The sequence below is a fragment of the Microtus ochrogaster genome, unplaced genomic scaffold, assembly GCF_000317375.1.
Source record: "Microtus ochrogaster isolate Prairie Vole_2 unplaced genomic scaffold, MicOch1.0 UNK1, whole genome shotgun sequence".
NCBI lineage: Eukaryota > Metazoa > Chordata > Mammalia > Rodentia > Cricetidae > Microtus > Microtus ochrogaster.
The window spans coordinates 18,535,445-18,555,666 of NW_004949099.1; positions in this window are offsets into that span (position 1 = coordinate 18,535,445).

The following is a 20,222-nucleotide window of genomic DNA, read 5'->3' on the forward strand; positions in this document are numbered from 1 at the left end:
CTTTTATCATAACTAAGAAAAACTATAATTATAACTATAAATTATTCAAATCCATAAAAGACTCCAGAAGTATATAATATTACATAAGTAAACAAGGAGTACATTGTAAACAACTTCCAAAACTCTAGAAAATGCAGACATCTCACTGCCTGGACAGTCACCCAAAGTTTTTCTGTATCACTGGAGCATCCATCTTCAGCCTATTGGCCTATAGTACTCAGTATGACTTTTCCATGAAGCAGGACATATCAAAGACAGTTCAGCCTATATTGCTAGTTTGTCAGACACTTCTGTATCCCGTAGAATGTCTGGTAGATTCTTTCATGTGGCAGGAAGCCCGAAGACCAATCACTTTTAAGCAAGGTCAACAATCATTTCTCTGTGGGTCATGCATGTCTAGCTTATCAAGCAATCAAGGCAAGAGTAGATTCTTGCCCAAATGGCTAACAAACTCCATAAAGAGCCTCTTTGATGCCTATTTTTCTCTTGAAATAGCTTGTGCTGCCAGGAGCAGACACATCTCATTGTCATGAAAAGTCCTAAACTATTAAAATATTTTAAATGTCATATTCTGAAGGTCTCTGAAAGCTTTGAAGAATACCTATCTAACTGAAATACATCTCTATACATCTAGAAAACCTAACTAACATGAATACAAACTTGACTATTATAGATGACTATGTATTACATTATATTTTTAAATGAGCAGCACAAACACAGTACCTTAATCAAGAGCAGATATATATATAACAAAATTGACCTTAAATTTGCATCAATAAAATAAGATCCATACCAATTTATAACCCCCTTTAAATGTAAAGAAACATTTATAAACAATATTTGGGAACATGGGTTTAGTTTCTCCAAATTGTTTGCTGCTGTTTATTGGGAGTGTACACAGCAACCTTTCAGGCGGTCTTTTTCCATAGAACCATACCAGTCTAGAAGCAATCCACAGATACTCATCCTCTGTGGAAACAAGAGAAAAACCTCTTTTCCAAAGCAACATATCCTTAGACCCAAATTTGGAAGTCATGATACCTTTATAATATGCATGCTGGTTTAGCTTAGCAGCCTGTACAATAAAATGCCTTTCTGTACTTAACTCATTCACAGTCAAAAAATTCAAAGATAACACACTAATACACATAATCCAGACTCTATGTGAATTTTTCATTTTTATGTGGCTCATTTCCTTTACTCCATTTAATTTATTACTATCTGTACTCTGTGTCTTTAAAAACATTACATTTTCATAGCATTAGCTTTATTTTATGACTATATTGTTTTTCTTCTCTCATAAAAGCCTATGTACACTTATCTAACACTATGACTCATCTGGATTTGTCTTTATTGCATATTTGTAATTCTTTACTGTCCAGGAGCACTTTTTAAAATGCTAAGAACTTCTAAAAACTTAAGTTGCACTATTACTATGGTATATAGGTACTTCCTGCTTGCCTGCCCTAAAATTTAAAACTGTACCATTATTATGATATATACAGTACTTACTGCTTGCTTGCCCAATCCAGCATGGTGGAGCTGCTTGTGTCTCTGAGAGTCATGCACACAGCTCCATTCTCAGGCACATAGACAGTCCATGTCACAATTAAGCAAGCTGCAACAGTGGGCTCACAAATCCCATTCAAATGTTCTGCAGCCAGACATCCTGGCTGAAGGAGTCAGAGTTTGTGCTAGCAGCCTGGCCCAGAATCCAGCATTTCAAAATGGTGCAGCATTTTTCCTGCTACAGCTAAATCAGGAAAACATCTCTTAAAGGTGCTGCAGCAAGGTGCCAGCTGAAAAAAAATGTGTCCAACTTTGTTTTTTCTTTCTTTGTTTCTTTCTTTGTTTCTTTCTTTGTTTCTTTCTTTGTTTCTTTCTTTGTTTCTTTCTTTGTTTCTTTCTTTGTTTCTTTCTTTCTTTCTTTCTTTCTTTCTTTCTTTCTTTCTTTCTTTCTTTCTTTCTTTCTTTCTTTGCTGTGTTTCTAGAGTTCCTTTCCAAGTTTCTCTCAGGTTTTACATGTATTTAGCCCAAAGTGTTGGCATGCCAATTTGTAGCAGCAGGCTTCTTTTGGGTTCCTGATCTCTTAGCCCTGAAATAATCACAGAGAAACTATATTATTTAAATCAATGCTTGGCGCATTAGCTCTAGCTTCTTTTTGGCTAATTCTTACATATTAATTTAACCCATCTCCATTAATCTGTGTATCACCATGTGACAGTGGCTTACCAGCGAAGTTTTTGCATGTCTGACTCTGGCATCAGCTCCATGGTTTCTTTCTGAGTCTGCCCTTCTTTCTCCCAGCACTCAGTCTAGCTTTCCCTGTCTACCTAAGTTCTGCCTTGCTCTAGGTCCAAAGCAGTTTTTTAATTCATTAATGATAATCACAGCCCACAGAGGGGACTCCCACATCAAATAGTGAAGCAGAAAATATTTGATATGATTTCCTCATTCAAATTTTATTAAGACCTACTTTGTAGCAGTCAATTATATTAAAAATTTGATACCACCAGGCAGTGTGGCACATGCCTTTAATCCCAGCACTCAGGAGGAAGAGGCAGGTGGATCTCTGTGAGTATGAGGCCAGCCTGGTCTACAAGAGCTAGTTCCAGGAAAGCTAGGGCTGTTACACAAAGAAACACTGTCTCAAAAAACCAAAGAAAAAAATTGACATCAAAGTTATTTAGGACAATATTTTAAAATAACTGGTAGCCATCATTTTAAGATAGTCATTTTATTGAATTATGCCATTTTCTAACAGTGTAGAAAAGCTTAAAATTTCAAGATTTATCTTTAGAAATGTAAAACTGAAATTTAAGTATTTGTGGAGTCTAAACATTATAATCACATAATAAAAGAAAATATGTCAAAATAATTAATGAAAATTTTCTAAAAGATATAACCTTATTCATCTCCAATTTGAAACTGAGTTTTCATAATATGAAAAGCCCTAAAATGTTTTAAGCATAGGAGAGAGAGAGACAATATTTTTAAAAAAAAAAAATACCTATTGTACTCCCCTGTGAGAAGCAACTTCTGAGTTACAGTTATGCAAACAGGCTTGTGAGCAGGACTGCACCTATGTAGAACTCGGTAAATTGTGCTCATGCCTTGTTGAGGATCCCAGGGTCTGTGTACAGTGGATGTAAGTTAATGTATTGGATTATGGTTCCTGTAGGATCTACAGATACTATTAAAGGAAAGACTTTGATAAATTGAAACAAATCACTACAGTCTACCAAATAAGCCTGAATGGATATTTCAATATCCATTACATTTTGTTTTACTGATCTTTATTTTTGAAATATTTTAATATCAAGCTAGATGGGTAACCTGCTGTGGCTTTTAGGGAAGCATGATTTGCTCTTCTTGAGTATTGGAACAGTAACATCTGTAAAGAGGCATCCTCGATCAGGAGAAACACTTATATAAAACAATACTGTTTCCGCTGTCTCCATAATTTATTTAAAGTTCTCCATTATAGCAGAAGATGCTCCCTCTACTCTTCTCCATTCCCTCACTCCTCTTTCAATAGGCACTCTAAAATTACACCCATATACTCTATCTTTCTTTGTCCCTCCAGATAAATAAAATGATTGGCAAGCACTCTGATTCTAAAGTAACAGGCAAAGGAAACACTGATTTACGTTAAATTAGCACACACAAATGTACAGAGAAAGGATAAGAATGTTTTTTAAGAGCTACAGTGTTATAAAGTAAATTATATGCTAGTCACTGAAGTCTCTTGTCCATGTAGGTGAATAGAAATATATAGTATTTCCTTATTATCTCCAGTCCAAGTAGTAAATTACCACTGAAATGGCAAAGACTGAAGTGGACATAAATTTGGGGTTTGCTGTGCTGAAGAGTTTTCAGCTTAGTGTATATTTCAAAAACCTTTGGAGGCTACTGATCATCATGATATGCAGCCTAGTGCTGGGGATAAAGTAGATGGTGATTTCTAGTTAGAAACTTAACCAGTGTTCTCCTGGCTTACAGTTAGAAAGTTGTTTTACTTGGACAGAGTTTATAAATTGCCTTTTATTTCTTATAAGCCCCAGGTTTTGCTTAAATATCAAATTATTATTTGAGATAAAGGACTATATATATATATATATATATATATATATATATATATATATATATATATATATATACTCTAGAATGACTGGTTTGTAGGAGGTACATGTGGCAATCCATACCTCTAATCTCAGCACTTAAAGCAAAGACAGGGAGATCATTGCAGTTCTAAAGCCACCTAGTTCATTAGATTTCATTACCCAGTTCCTAATGTGCCAGTGCTGTGTAATGAGATGTTGCCTTACAAATAAAAAAATAAAAAATGCTTTATTCTTAGTGCCTGATTAGTTCTTGTTGTGTAGGAAATTCTATTATGGGTGAAAGAAAGCATATGACAAAGAATCTGCTGTATCTTTAAAATTTTTATAATATAGAAAATTAGGAAAACAATAAAGTATATAAATAGTTATATTTAATCAGAGAGCTAATGCAGAATAAATATTTTATATTGTGCATAAAAGTGATTTATTTAAAATAGGATATGCACATATGTATAAACATATACATATGTATGAACTATAACTAAACAGCTAATTTAAGAAGATACTCTGTCTCTTCAAGGACTAGATGCATTCATTGTCATTTGACCTCTGATTTTGACAACAGTTTTTGCCTAGCCAAGTGGTTGCAAGATTGAACATTGCCTCTGATGAAGAACTAGTAAATGGATGACTGAATATTGGCACTCCAGTAATCCATTTTAGCAATACAAAGGAGAATGCTTTGGGGCCCTTTCTGGCTACCATAGATTCATTGTTTTCAGCTTGTCATCTGTTTATTCATCTTTTTTTTTCACATGAAAGGTGTTTTACACATGAAAGGAGGTGGTGATTAACTGCTCATCCACTGCACTGTGCCTGCCAGTTGCCTCTCCTCTCTCCTGCCCTCTCATGTGCCTCTTGCCCTAGAAAAGCACCTGATTATTGCAGGAAGTCAGGCCGTGCAAAGTCACAAAGACACAATCCACTATTAAAGATGATCTAAGGATTGTGTGATGGAAATACCACGAGAAGTCTTTGTACTTGTTACATCCCAGATCATCATTGTCTGCATATGATATTACAGAGTGTACTGGTTGGTTTTGTGCGTTAATTTGGCACAAGCAAGAGTCATTAGAGTGGAAAAAGTCTCAGCTGAGGAAATGCCTTCATGAGATCCAGTGTAAGACATTTTCTCTTTTAGTGATCAATAGAGGAGGGCCCAGCACATGGTGGGTGGTGTCAGCCCTGGGTTGGAAGGCATCCTGGTCTCTATAAGAAAACAGACTGAGCAAGCTATGTGAAACAAGCACATAAGCAGCCCCCCTCCACAGCCTCTGCATCAGCTCTTACCTCCAGGTTCCTGCCCTGGTTGAGTTCCTGTTCTGACTTCCTTTGGTGATGAACAGAGGTGTGAAAATGTGAGTTCCATAAACCCTTTCCTTCCCAACTCACTTTTTGTCATGGTGTTTTGTTGCAGCAATAGAAACTCTAAGACAGAGAGTCTCTCAAGGAAGAAATTATGTTTTTCTTTCTTTCTGTACATTTCCCATTAACAAACAGAAAATATTGATTCTTTTTCAGTCATAATATTTTTTAAATTGCTTTAATTGAGCTACATAATTTTTCCACTCACCTCTGTTTTTGGTATAGTGGTAAGCATAGCTGCCTTCATTATATTTTGTTAGACTATGGTATGTTTAATGCATATGGATAATGAAATGGTTTTTGTAGTTCTTTAACAATATTGACATATTTTATGCAATCTCATTCATTTATGGGTTTCAACCATTTTTAAGCATCAGAATTCTAGTTCTATGAACAAATTGCAGATATTTTGTGTTTTAATCACCAATTATACCACTCAATTGTTTTAACCACTTTGCTCCTAGAACCTGGTGTGTTTTTTTGCCCAGTTTAATTACTAAAGCGTTTTTGAGAGCACCAGGATTTCATTAGTGATCTCTATAGACTGTCACATGTTAGGTTCATTATAAAATTTAGAGGTTTGAATGCTCACTTGGAGGCAAAATCTGATAGATAGAGCAGGTCAAACAGACTACTAGTGAGGCAAATTGATAATTGTTCTGATCTTAGCATGCCTCTGGACATTGAAATTTCAAAGAAGCTCAGTGACAGGATATCACACCAGGAAGCAATTATTTGCCTTCCTATACACTCCTTCATGATATGCCAAAGGATACCAACAGGTGCAAGTGGTGAATTACATGAGACATGAAATTGATGTTGATAGAGGTAATTGGGTTACAAAGCATTGATATTGTCAGCCTTGCTCCTATTCAATTGATTAATTTCATATGAGAGAGGTCAGAGTTTGTAGTTGCAGGCTGCTTGTTTGTTTCTTGGCTGCTCAGACTCTGTAATAATCACACAGAAACTGGTGGCTACCTGGCATCTCTTAACTCTGTCTTCTTCCTCCCATTAACCAATAAAAGCAAAACATAGACAGAAGGACTTCCCACACCAAGAGTTAAAAACAAAGCTGAATGAAATAACCATTCATACAAAATAAGATTTGTAGAATACAATAATTATCCTGAAGTTTAACAATGATAGCAGATACCCTAAAAACAACGCAGGATCTACAAGGGTCCTAGAGTAAGGTACTGATCACCCTTCCATAGGCATAAACACAAGACACAGGGATACGTACCATTGAGACTAAATAAATTTTATAACAATTGGGTTTTGCAGGTTGAGGAGACTTTCACGAGGTACTGACTACTTTAGATTTTAATATGGATAGGTGACAAGGAAATCAACTATACAAAGTAATATAATTATTTCATCTCTTGTAGGAGCCAATTTGGTCAGTGCCCTTTATTAAGGCAGGCTTTGTTAATGTCTTTATGGATTATTGCAAATTCTCTGCTACTGTTGTTATTGTACCAGTTATAAGCATATAAATTGTTTAAATGAGTAGATAATCATTTAATATTTCTGTTCCTCCATTTCATAATCTCTGAAATGTGTTATAAGAAGATCCATTATGAATTAGTATTCAATTTTGTTCTGAAAGTCCAGGAGTCCGTGGCATAAGGTTAAGAGAAAGCATTTTATTACATGTTCAAGTATTATAACTTCTGCTACACAGAAACAATAAAATTATATTAAATTTGAATTTTAAGGTGTGAGAAATATTATTTTAGCAGCATTTTATGATGCTTTGTTGGTTAATTACAAAAGTTTATTTGTATAGTATTATTAGCCATTGGAAAGTGTTCTTTCCCAGTGTAGTTAACATTAAATTGACCTGGCAAGAAATTAAGGAAAGAAATAAGTTTTAACATAGAGTTTTGATTTTATTGACTAGAACAGTTCTCCAGGAACTGTTAAATTCAGATGATTCATAAGTAGGATTTTGAGCATTTCTGAAATAAATATAATACACTAAATGTTACAACATTTCCTTGATTTAGATAAAATAAACAAACTAATAAATTCCACATAGGTTGAGGGCATGTTAACAGCAAGGGATTTTGCTATTTTCTGTTGGTTATATTGACAAGGAAATGAGTACATGTACTGACATATTGTTTTAAAATAATAGAATGTGTAAAATGTATGAGAAGACAACATAAACCATGAGGCAAATGTGCTCCCGGGAAGAGATTAGTTGCAATTAAAATAATTGAACAGATTTTTGTAGGTTATTTATGTGGGTACTGAGGGGTGATAAGAATTTCAATAGGTCATTAATAAAGTAACAGACAAAAAGAACATTTTTCAAAATGTATACCTGAGGTTCAACTTGAGTTACTCACTTCGCATAAGTCATTAATGCTTAAAACACATACTTACACCACCAAAAATCAAATTAGATTAGTATAGTGTTGTTATTCCATGAGTGACTATGTTCTCTATGTAAGTTTAACAAAAACAGAGGATATTGTATTGTTGATAGTGGTTTTGTTGTTGTTTGGTTGGTTGGTTTTTGTTCATTTGGGGCTTTTTGTTGTTTGATTTTCTCATCTTTGATAAAAAGAAGTAGGAAAACCTAGCTAAGTGGATATGACGGAAGTTCAATTTATGGGCTGATCATTAGAGAGTGAGTGAGTGCCTTCACTAGTAAACTCATTACATCAGGGAAAGGACACTAAGATCAAGACATCTGGAGTCTTATATCAGTCACTCAAAGCTTAAAGAATTTATTTAATCTCCAAAAGTGCATTGTTCTTAGCTATTATTTGGGATCAATTAACAGATTTCACTTGTTTATTATGAATATAAAAATAAATAACTCATTTAATATAATGCTTGATAATATAGGTTTGTATAAAGTACTAGTAATTTTTGTGCTATTATGGAACTGGAAAAACTATCCCCTAGTCCATTGTTATCTAAAGCAAAGAGTTCTGTTTACCCTGTCACCACCTGCGTATCTAACTAGAATCCTATATAAGCTTGTCTTAATGGGTGAGTTGCCCTGATCAGGGCAGATCATTTCAAAACAAGTTGTATTTTAACACATAAAGTATTCTTCTTTTTATACATTGTGCATGAATATTGGGCAGATGAAAGCTACCCATTCCCACACTCCTCTAGAATGGGTAGAAAAATAGGGAAGGGTCTGATTGTAGACACTATGCAGTGAAGAAGAAAGCATGGTGATCTCAAGATAGGAAAACAGATTTGAATTAGGGATCATGTGAGATGGAGTACAGATACTCAGTTTCAAGAATATTACTGGATGAGTGAGAATTGTGGGGGCCTAGGCAAACAACCAGGCTGGGTCAATGTTATGAGTTGAATTATGACTCCTCAAAATGTATGATTTTCTAAATCCTAATGCATCAGAGGATGGCATTATATTATTATTATTACTATTATTATTATTGCTTTTTAAAGAGTATGACCTTATTATTAATTCAGCCATTGTGGTGAAACCAACTCAGTATGACTACTACATTTTCAAAAAAAGGAAAATCTTTTTGGCACTTTGACATTGCTTCTAATCTGCAACGTAGTGTGTTAGGTAAATTTTGTTGTTTCAGCCTCTGTTGCTGTGGATTCCTCCTTCATGCAGCCTATATGGAAAGACAGCCCGATTTTAAACAGACTTGTATGCCTGCTGAAGGTATACAACCATGCCCTATGCATGACTGAAGAGATTCATGAATTAAAAATGTGATATGAAAAGCACTGATGATTCTGTTAAGTCCATGAGTTACAAAAGATATTCTATACTTGACATACTAGGCAGTGTAGACACTAGAAAGTCATAACATATTATATATCATGAAGTAATCAGTAATCAGGAGTGACTATGATCAACTTATCATATAGTTGATAATGTAAAGAAAAGTGAATGTTCTTACCAATAAATCTTCTTGCTTCAAGAATGAAATATTCATAAAAATGATCAATACAGTCAAGGACATGCAATATCGCGTTCTTAATGCTAGTCTTTTTGTTGGGGGGGGGCTCAAGACAGGGATCCTCTGTATAACAGCTGCCTAGCTGTCCTGGAATTAGCTCTTGTATACCAGGCTGGCTTCCACCTCACAGATCTGCTTGCCTCAGACTCTTGAGTGTTAGAATTAAAAGTGTGTCCCACCACCATCCGGCTAATGCTAATCTTATTAAGATACTAGTTTTTTAATGCAAGAAAAAATAAGAAATTATGCTTTGTAAGTATAGTAGGTGAAGTTTTAATGGTTTTATCAAGTTTAAACTGGCAGTATGTAGATTCTGCTTTATATAATTGCTACCTGTGTGACCCTAGACAAGATACTAAACCATCCCATCTCACTATCACGATTGTTTTGAACGTTTTCCATACGATGAAGCCAGCAAGTGTTCACACTAAACACGACTTTGATCAGTGCTGAAATAGTCTTTTTATTTACATCTTCTCCTAAGTGACTTGTAGGTTAGAAAACATGTTTCTCTCCCTCTCCCCCTCCCTCTCTCTCTTTTTCTCACTCTCCTTTACTTCCTTCTACCTCCTCCTCTGTACTTCCTTTTACCCTTTCTTCATTGGCTTCATTTTTTCTTTTCATCCGTCCTTCTTTTTTCTAATCCTCTTCTCCTGATGCTCAAAATCCCAGAAAAAAATTGCTTTCATCTATGAAATTGCATGTTCAATAGTGATTAATTGTCTCTTAATGGTCCCTTTCCTGTGCCTCTCCTTTACATTATCAGCAGTATGATGAGTTGATCCAAGTCACTCCTTATGTCTACTAATTCATTTATACTATATAATCTATTATGACTTGACAGTGTCTTGTACAGCAAGCATAGACTCTCATTCCCTAGTACTTTTATCTCAAACTCTCATTTGGGATAGTCTGATAAAACTATCCATCAAACAAGAACTTTTCTCATGGTCATTTTACAACATTCTCTGCTGTTTTCCCCCCAGGTATATGTAAAAATGTTCAGATATACTCAAATGGGGGACTTAAATTTATTAACAAAAATAATTAAAAATTATTTCTACTTTTCTCAGAATGGAAGAAAAATAGTTTTCCTTTAACCCTGTTTTTATATCGATTTAATAGTATATACTTTAACTTATTTCAGAGGAACATATCATTATTATCTATAGCACTGCTGAGAAACAGAAAGAGAATGATGCTAAAGTGGGAACGAAGAGAAAGAAAGTACAGAAGAAAAGAAGAGAGGGAGGAAGAAAGAGAGACTGGGCAAGGGAGGGAGACAGGGAAAGAGATAGGGAGGAAAGGAGAGATGGAAGATGGGAAAGGGAGATGTGCTTTAGGAGATTGGTGACTCTCCCTTGCTGGTATATTATTATGCATTACATTGCATAAAACACTCAAGAAAATATATCTCCAATTTCTGTATGAATGCACATTCACAGTGTATTTTTCTTGTGGATTTATTAAAATTCAATACTTCTCCTGTGGTATGGTTAATTTATAAATTAAAAGGAACAGTAAAATGCATCAGATAGTCAGTGTTTGAATTCTAGGAAAGCATCTGTCCCATTGTGGATTCAGCCATTGCTGAAATAATTCTATAATTGTGGATTGAAGGACTTCATGGAAAGAGAAGTCCCCCTGTTTCTGCTATCCTTTTTGATTCTATCACCCAAGAATAGAATCAACATGCAAGCAGCCAAGGAAGAATAATGGGGCTATTTCTCAGAATTATGAGAAATGGAAACCTCCATTTTCTTGTAGTGAAGGCCACTTGTTCATTTCCCAGCAGCCCAGACTCCCGAAATAATCACACAGAAACTGTATAATTTGATCATTGCTTGGCCAATCACTTAAGCTTATTTCTACCTAGCTCCCACATCTAGAATTAGCCCATCTACTTTATTTTATATTTTCCTACAAGGCTTATAGCCTAGTAGCAAAGTTCTAGCATGTCGGTCTCTGGTGGCAGCTCCATGGCTTCTCTATGACTCCTCCTTCTTTCTCCTATCATTCAGTTTAGGTTTCCCCACCTAACTCTATTCTTTTGCCTTATCACAGACCAAGGCACTTTCTTTTTTAACCAATGATATTCACAGCATAAAGAGGGGGATCCCACATCACCTCCCCTTTTCTGCCTAAATAAAAAGGAAGGTTTTAACCTTAACATAGTAAAATTACATATAACAAAACAGGTATCAAGTAAGAATTATAGTTACAATATTTATATCTACTTTATTTTTTATCATAACTAAGGAAAACTATATCTATACTTTAACTACATCAAAGACTCCAGAAGGATATATTACCTAATTATACAGGAAGTACATTGTAAACAACTTCCAAAGCTCTAGAATTGACAGAGACTTCTTGCTGCATGAACAGTCACCCAGAGTTCTTCTGTTCCATTGGGACATCCATCTTTAGCCTATAGGCCCATATTATCTAGTAGTCATTTCCACAAAGCAAAAAATTTCAAAGACAGTTCTACTTATATTGACAGTTTGCTCTGTGTCCTGAATGTGTCTGGCAGACTTTTTCATGAAGTAGGAACCCCAAAGGCCCTTTTTTACTTTTAGACAAGTTCATCAGTCATTTCTCTGTGAGTCCTGCATGTCCAGTTCATCAAAAGTCAAAGAAAGAACAGTTTCTTGTCCAAATGGCTAACCAACTGTATAAGGAGCCTTTTCAATGCCCATCATACTCTAGAATAGATCAGTGCAGATAGGAGCAGATGTGTCTCATTGTCATGAAAAGTGTTGTTAATAATTTAAACATTTTAGATGCTGTATTCTGAAGATCTTTGAAAGGTTTGAAGATTATCTGTCTACCTAAAATGTATCTGTATATATCTAAAAAGCCTAACAAGACTACAAACTTGACTTTTATAGATTAATATCTATTAACCTATATTTCTTAATTATATATTACTATTTTAAATGAGCTACACAAACACAATATCTTAATCAAGATCAGAAATACACATATAGAAATTGATCTCAAATTTGTATCAATAGACAAAGATCCATACCCATGCAAATTTCTATAGCATATCCCCCTTTAAATGTAAACAAACATTTATAGACAATATTTAGAATATGGGTGTAGTTCTCTCCAATATGCTTCCTGCTATTATTGGGCAAAGTATTTTTGGGGTGACCTTTTAGGTGGTCTTGGTCCATCAACCACTTTAGTCTGGAAGGAAACCAGAGGTTCTCATCCTCCGTGGAAACAAAAAAAAAAAAAAAAGAATCTCCTTTCCAAATTAACATATCCTTAGATCCAAATTCTGAAATCAAGATACCATATATATATATATATATATATATATATATGGTATATATGTGTGTGTGTGTGTATGTGTGTGTTACTTAGCTCCTTCACAATCATAAAATTCAAAGAAAACAAAATAATATACATAATCCAGACTCTTTGTATACTGCATCTTTGTGTGTCTTATTTTTCTTTATTACTATTACTCTTTCTACAAGTTTACTCTGTCTCTTTAAAGACTTCATTTTTCATAAAACCATTTACTTCTTTTTCTTCTCTCTCTCAAGCCTGTGTACATTTATCCAACAATGTGACCCATTTAGAGTTCTTTTTTTTTTAACTGAATATGTCTTTATTGATTATCTGTAATCATTTTCTCTCTTGAAGAGTTTTAAAATGGTAAGCAACTTGGTTGCAACAGCTTTTGTAGCAGCATTTTCAAAATGATGGAAGTACTATCACTGCCAGCTCTGGTACTGCCAGGTAGGAGTTGCAATCACCACTTTAACTCTGAGAAAGAGCTTGCAGCACATAAACCTTGTTTCTTAGCAATAGCTAAGTCTGCCATGCTGGGCAGTGTGCAGTCTGGAAATATCTCTATGTATGGTTCCCTGAGTGGGAACAGAAGCACCCAGGCCAAAAAACACTATTCGAGTGTTCAGCCTCCTGAAGAAGCCAGATTTCGTTCAAGCCTCTATGTTTGAAACTCATTTTTTTTTCTTCTAATGCTGCATCAGAACAACCTTCTCTTAAATAAGCCACAGCATGTTGCCGGCAAGCAAAGCTCATTAAAAAATGCTGCTAAAGTTTGTTTTTTGTATATGTCTAGAATTTCTTTTGAGGCCCTCTCAGGTTTTATATGGATTTAGTCCATCATGTTGGTGTGCCACTTTGTTGTAATGTTGTAATGTAATGCTTGTTTCCCACCTGCCCAGACTCCCAAAACAATTACACCAAAACTGTATTATTTGAATCACTGCTTGGCCAAGCACTTCAGCTTATTCCTAGCTAGTTCTTACATCTAGAATTAACCCATCTCCATTATTTTATATTTTGCCACAAGGCTCATGGCCTACCAGCAAGGTCCCAGCATGTCTGTCCCTGGCGGAGGATCCATGGCTTCTCTCTGCCTCTGCCTCCTTTCTCCCAGCATTCAGTTTAGTTTTCCCCACCTAACTCTATTCTTTTGCCTTATCACAGGCCAAGACACTTTTTTTTTTGTTAGCAAGTGGTATTCACAGATTACAAAGGGGAATCACATATCACTATGTTAGACAGTTGTTCGGGATTTATAATGTAACAATAGAGAATTGATAAAGACTAATAGTAAGATTGCTCTCCTATGGGAGTACTATTAGGGCAGCCTTATATTAAAAAAAGTACTATTTCCATGGGTTGCCATTTTGTCTTCTTGCCTGTTTCCTGCACTTTGCAGAAGCTTCTCAATTCTAGGAGGTCCCACTTATTAATTGTTTCTCTCAATGTCTGTGCTATTGAGGTTATATTTAGGAAGTGGTCTCCTGTACTAATGCATTCAAGTGTACTTCCCACTTTCCCTTCTATGAGGTTCAGTGTGGCTGGCTCATGTTGAGGTATTTGATCCATTCAGCTTGAGTTTTGTACATGGTGATGCAGAATGGGAAAGGATCTTCACCAACCCCACATCAGACAGAGGTCTGATCTCCAAAATATACAAAGAACTCAAGACATTGATCATGAAAAGAACAAATAACGGAATTAAAAATGCAGTACAGACATAAACAGAGAACTCAAAACATCTAAACAGAGGAATCTAAAATAACTGAAAAACACTTAAGGAAATGCTCAACATCCTTAGTCATCAGAGAAATGTAAATCAAAACAACTCTGAGCTTTCATATTACAGCAGTAAGACTAGCCAAAATCAAGAACATTGATGACAGCTTATACTGGAGAGGTTGTAGGGCAAAAGGAACATTCCTGCATTGCTGGTGGTAGTGCAAGCTGGCACAGCCCCTTTGGATATCTGAATGATAATTTCTCAGAAAATTAGGAAATGACCTTCCCCAAGTCCCAGCAATACCACTTTTGGGTACATATCCAAAGGATGCTCAATTGTGCCACAAGGACATGTGTGCAACTATGTACATAGCAGCATTGTTTGTCATAATCAGAACCTGAAAACAACATAAATGCCCCTAGACTGAAAAATGGATAAAGAAAATGTGGTACATTTACACAATGGAGTGCTACACAGCAGGAAAAAATAATGACATCTTGAAATTTACAGGCAAATGGATAAAGCTAGAAAGCATCATTTTGAGTGAGGTAACCTAGACCCAGAAAGACAAGTATCACATGTACTCACTCATAAAATGGTTTTTAAACATAAAGCAAAGAAAACCAGCCTACCAATATAATCTGAGAGAACATAGATAATAGTAAGAGACACACATAAATCTAATCTACATGGGAATTAGAAAAAGACAAGATCTCCTGAATAAATTAGGGGTATGGGGACCTTGAGAGAGGGTTGAAGAGGAGGGGATAAGCCGGGAGGGGAGCAGAAAAAAATATAGTTCAATAAAATTAATAACAAAAAAATCTTTTAAAATAGAAAAAAAACTATTTTCAGGGCATGGTATAAATGTTATTGTGAGCTTTTCAGCAAGAGTGAGTTGTCATGTACTGTAGCAGTTTTGCCAAGATTGAACATCTCATTCTTCAGGGAAACTCATTAAGAGAAAAAAATAAATATTTCAAAATATGATAAGGAAGTCCCCAAAACTGATCAGATTCACTATCCTCTTGACCTCCAAGAGTACATAAATATAAGAAGACTACTGAGAGTCACTTTGACATCCAACCATTTGGAAGAGGCAGAGACTACTTGACCTGCTTGAATGAAACAAACACACAAGCAAATAAAACCAATCAAACAACAACAAACAGACATCAGCTAAATTGCGTGTGAAATGCCCAGAGACCAACTGAGCTATCTGTAAAGGATACACTCCAACTTGTTGAACTGCCTACAGGCTACACAGTGTTCTCCAGGTTTTCAGCTTTTATAAACCTCCACGCATCCTAGGGTGGACTTTGATGATGCAGCCATCTTTAAGTTGCTCCTCCTTCTGTAATTAACCCCCATCCTCCTGTAAATTATCACAACAACCAAAACTGGTTCACAAAGTTGAGCATTGTTGAAATTATTAATTTACTCAGTTGTTGACTGTCTTTCTTGGGTGAGTAGATATGTGTGTTGCCTCCCAGGAAAAGTCTGCAATACAACATCACTTATTTCTGGATGAAGTTAAAAAGCAGGATCAGGGAGTCAAAGTGAAAGATTCAGGCTATGCCTGTTTGAAGGTTTTATAATGAAAGTAGGTGAACTAGAAGTGTTAGATCTCATCTAAGTGGTTAATGATGAATATCCGACTTCATGGTTGACTCTAAATTGCAAGCAATGATGAAAATTAAGAAAATTATTGACTGTTAGATTGTAACTCTTTAAGCTACACTTTTGCAGGTATTAGAATTTGGATTTCTGGAATGATAGCTAGAGAAATATATTCCTATTTGGGGTACAAATTGCAGTGAAGGGGAAAATAGGCCTTTGATCTCAGCTCTTTGTATCAGATTGTAGGGCAAAATTATATGCAGTGTTCATTGATGTGCTTTGTTTCTTTGTTTTGGTTTTTCTGCAAAGTACTATTTTAGAATTTTTGCAAACATGAAGTCCACATTGAGTTAACCAAGATGAACTTAATTTGTGTAGAGAGGACCCTAGTAAATCACTCTTAAAGAAGTAAATACAGTGGTCAACAAAGCTTAGAGCAAGAATTCTCTTGGACACAAAGAGAGGGCCACTTCAGGAACAAAGGGACATGTAAATCTTATAAACTGGATGTTACAGAGTCAGCAGAGTGAGAAAAAATACATTGCTGACCATGTTATAAAAGCTGTCAACCTCCAAGTTAGTATCACTAGTTGACCTCTTTCTAATGACAGATATGTGGAATGAAAAATAAAACATTAATTCTTTAACCTCCATTATCACAAACCAGGTTATTAATTTCTTAATAGAGAAAGGTGTTCATTGAGAGGCTGAAATCTATGCTAAGTATGTTTTGTTGAGTTTAATAGAATTGGTAAAACAGAACGCTTCTTTAAATTCACTCAACAGATGCAATCAATTAGAAAGAGTTCTGTACATGGGTAAGAAGTGGTTCTTCCAGTTGGGCAAGCTTGAGAAACCTTAAGTTGGATTGTAAAAGTGAAATGACAGACAATATGGGAAGGCAGAAGATTTTTTCCTCTCTAGAAGATGGAAAGTTTTGTAATGATGTTTTCAGACTGTGTGAGTGTGAATATATTTTGTGCTTCGATATGTATGTGGAGATAAGCATGAGTGTAAGAGTGCATGTGTGCAAAGGCAGAGAATAAATTTACGTGCCATATACTTTTATTTTCATTGGAGCAGTGTCTTTCACTGACCTGGCATTGGCCAAGCAGGGTAGCCTGACTCTCCTGTAAGCCTCAGAAATATACCCGTTCCCACCACCTTTGCTCTGGGGTTATAGTAAAGCCTTTTAAAATAAAAATGAGTTATTTGTAATCAACTCAGATTATAGTTTTTGCAGTATGTGCATTTTACCAACTGAAATATTTCCTCAGAACAACACCTGAGATCTTAAAATTATATAGAGGTTGAGGTCAAGTGCAATAATGGAACTTTGGCATATGAAAAAGAAAATAGGAATACTGTGAGATAGCAAGTACTTGGATGGACGATAGAAGTTGATTAAAAACAAAATACAGAGGTGGGAAAGCAATTATAGCCAGACACTAGAAGTTCTTGAATACCAATATAAGCTTGACATTTGTTTTATGCAGAAAATGTTCGTAAAATTTGACAAGCAATAGAATATATTCAGATCATTTCTGTAAAATTAAAAGCCTCTTTCACAATGGTGAAGGCTGAGTTTAAATAAAGGCCACCAGATGTGAATCCACTACTGAAAGTCGACAAGGAGCATTAAAAGAAGAGGTAATGGGGAGGACCAATCATGACAACCCTTTAAGTATCTGGTTAAGCAGAAGTCAATGACATGGTTGCTCTTGTCAACTTGACTAAATTCAGGATCCCCTAGGAAACATACCCTGGGTATATCTGTTGGAGTGTTTCCAAAGAAGTTTAACCAAGCCATAACAAATCTTCATTTAATCATGGGAACAGAAAGAGAAACTAGTACAGTTAGTTAAAGATAAATAAAGCAATACGAGATGAGAGTATCAAAAAGACATCTACCTAAAAGACCACAAAAGAGCTGAGAGTTGTTCACTCTATGAAATTTCAAAAAATTGTTCTAGTCTATGAAGTGATGTGAGCTCACAGAAACACAGCTAGAAATGACTTCTGCCTGCATGATTCATCATCATAGCTGGAAATCAGAACTCAGGATTTTCTTTTTCATTTCTCTTCTTTGGGATTTCTTTGAAGTGATTTCTATAACTCAAATGTCTCTGGTTCTCAATGTATTTATGAGATGGTGATAATGATTTTGGCTGCCCTCATGTGGCTTTGGAGAAATAAAAGGAATGGAATTCATTCCTACAAAACACATTGAGAATTTCAGAGATTTTCTTTTATTTCAAGAAAAATACAAGCTTCAGAAATACTTATAAGAGCCAAGGTTGGCCAACTGAAATTACCTTCTGGTCTATGGAGACTGCATAATATGAGTGAGTGGGAGAAAAAAAATGATCATGACCATGAGGGCTCACATGAACAACAGAAAAAAAGTCTAGAGCATAAATTGTAGTTTTCTTGCTGGATATTTATAACTGTTCACTTGTAGAGCTCCAGTCTCTTGCTGAACAGAGCCAATGGAAAACATTTCTCAATTCAGCATTCTGCTTGAACCCACACTGCACAGTGATTGATCATAGCAATTTCTTTCACATAAACAGAATCTTCCAGATAAGCTTGTTGGAGACAGTCTGGGCTATGAATACACTGTGGACCTAAAACTAATATTTTGCTTGCAGTGTTTAAACTCAATGCCAATAGGGCTCAAACTACTTGTATCGTGAAGGCAAAACTCTTTTAAGCTTCCTGATTTAATCAAGATGAGGGGAAAGGGCATTGACTAAACACGGTTCTCCTGTAGAGAGGTATCTGTCTTTTCATTAGAGTCTCAACATACCAGCAACAAAACATACGGCTTAGCATGGGGAGAATCCTTAATCATTAGGAAACTATCCAGCAACTACTCAGCTGTCTCATTTTGGAAAGCAGAGAGCTGTATCGGGAAGGAAGAAAAATGCAGGACAGCATTTCCTGTGATCCCGAACATTTTCTCAAATTGATGATGGTTGCTGCTGCCACTGAAATAGCTGGAATCGTGATTTGAAAGGAGTGTCATTTTCTACAGACACAAGCCTGGCATAATCCTCTCATTTAAACTGCATGATCCTGCAGGCAGATGATCTCACCACCTGTAGTTTATCACCTCCTCACTGCACACTAGCCAAATGAGGATCAATAGGCTGATAGTGTTAGACCTGATTGCTCACCTTGTTAGAAGTAATTTTTATTCAGTTAATTATGTTAAATGGTTACGAGTAACCATTATTTTGAGGGAAAGATTAAGAGAAAAGAGATTAAAAAAAGGAAAGAAGACAATCAAATAAAGAGAAGGTAGTCTAATTAGAATTGACTGTAAAAAGTCTGAAAAGTATATCCCCAATGGTGGCAGAATTTCTTTAAAAGACATTGCCTATTTTTGCTTTTAGAACAATCTGTTCCAACATGGGCTGACTATATCCACATAAGACCTGAGAGAGCTTGGGAAGGAATTCAACACACAAAGGAATAGAGTTAAACATAGCTTCTTGGTAGCAGCAGTTTCTCGGGTTGCCTTGGAAAAGAAGTTCTGCTTTTGTGTCCACAGAAGATGAGAACCTGTGGATTTCTTCTAGACTAATGTGGTTTAATAAAACAAGACCCCTGAACTTCTTTGTGAACCCTAAAAATACTTCACCCAAACAAAAAAAAAAAGCAAAAAGCAGGTTAGAGAAAACTATGGTCAAATTCCAAAATGATTATTTATAAATGTTTATTTCCATTTTAAAGGATTGGTTATAAATATTAATGACCACAATCCATTTCTAAAAAAAGAGAGAGATAGGAGGGATATGATTTAGAAATGAAGACTTCACTTAGTATGAATTTTGATTTGTTGATATAAATTTAAGGTCAATTTTGTTATATGTATTTCTGTTTTTGTTTAAAGTATTATGTTTAGACAGATCATTTAAAAATGCAATATATAATTAAAAATTGCAGATTTTTGTAGTCATTTATAAATGCCAAACTTATAGTCCTGGTAGTTAGATTTTCTAGATACATAAAGATATATTTCTGTTAGCTAGTTAATCTTCAACAGTTCAAAAACCTACAGAACATGGCATTGAAAATGTTTTTTCAGAACTTAGACTTTTC